At 37.8% G+C, this 1,171-nt stretch overlaps 1 non-coding gene across 1 annotated transcript; it reads right to left on the bottom strand.

The window, feature by feature from the left end:
• Positions 1-769: 769 nt before the first annotated feature.
• On the bottom strand, positions 770-877 carry LOC148546149 (small nucleolar RNA R71). Its single transcript, XR_015902100.1, has one exon. It is a non-coding gene; the product is annotated as a small nucleolar RNA R71 (small nucleolar RNA).
• Positions 878-1,171: the final 294 nt, after the last annotated feature.

Raw genomic sequence — 1,171 nt, 5'->3', positions numbered from 1 at the left:
ACCTTTTTTAAAATTTATTTTGAAAACTTCTCTCTCTCTCATCTTCTTCTATTTATTTAATTATTTACTAACACATCTCCTCATCTCAAATTATCGCTCCTATCCTCACCCTTGTGTTTGGATTATCCATTCTTCTTCACTCTTATTCCTTTCTTCTTCTACTAACAACAATGGAACCTCTATACTGTGGTAAAAAGGATCCCTATTATTATTTTTCTGTTCCCTTCTTTGTCATATGAGCAGGAGCAAGGACAAGAACATTCTTATTGAAGCAGATCCTGAACCTGAAAGGACTCTGAAAAGGAAACTAAGAGAAGCTAAAATACAACAATCCAGAGATAACCTTACAGGAATTTTCGAACAGGAAGATGAGATGGCAGCCGAAAATAATAATAATGCAAGGAGGATGCTTGGTGACTTTACTGCACCTAATTCCAATTTACATGGAAGAAGCATCTCAATTCCTACCATTGGAGCAAACAATTTTGAGCTTAAACCTCAATTAGTTTCTCTGATGCAGCAGAACTGCAAGTTCCATGGACTTCCATCTGAAGATCCTTTTCAGTTCTTAACTGAATTTTTGCAGATCTGTGATACTGTTAAGACTAATGGAGTAGATCCTGAAGTCTACAGGCTCATGCTTTTCCCTTTTACTGTGAGAGACAGAGCTAGAATATGGTTAAATTCTCAACCTAAAGATAGCCTGAACTCTTGGGATAAGCTGGTCAAGGCTTTCTTAGCCAAGTTCTTACCTCCTCAAAAGCTTAGTAAGCTTAGAGTGGATGTCTAAACCTTCAGACAGAAGGAAGGTGAATCCCTCTATGAAGCTTGGGAGAGATACAAGCAACTGACCAAAAAGTGTCCTTCTGACATGCTTTCAGAATGGACCATCTTGGATGTATTCTATGATGGTCTGTCTGAATTAGCTAAGATGTCATTGGATACTTCTGTAGGTAGATCCATTCACCAAAAGAAAACGCCTGCAGAAGCTCAAGAACTCATTGACATGGTTGCTAATAACCAGTTTATGTACACTTATGAGAGGAATCCTGTGAGTAATGGGACGCCTCAGAAAAAGGGAGTTCTTGAAATTGATACTCTGAATGCCATATTGACTCAGAATAAAATATTGACTCAGCAAGTCAATATGATTTCTCAGAGTCTGAATTGA

Source organism: Arachis ipaensis, chromosome B9 (assembly GCF_059453495.1).
Source record: "Arachis ipaensis isolate K30076 ecotype BB chromosome B9, ASM5945349v1, whole genome shotgun sequence".
Lineage (NCBI taxonomy): Eukaryota > Viridiplantae > Streptophyta > Magnoliopsida > Fabales > Fabaceae > Arachis > Arachis ipaensis.
Note: the sequence above shows the minus strand (reverse complement) of the source record. Positions and strands in the feature narration are given on the sequence as shown.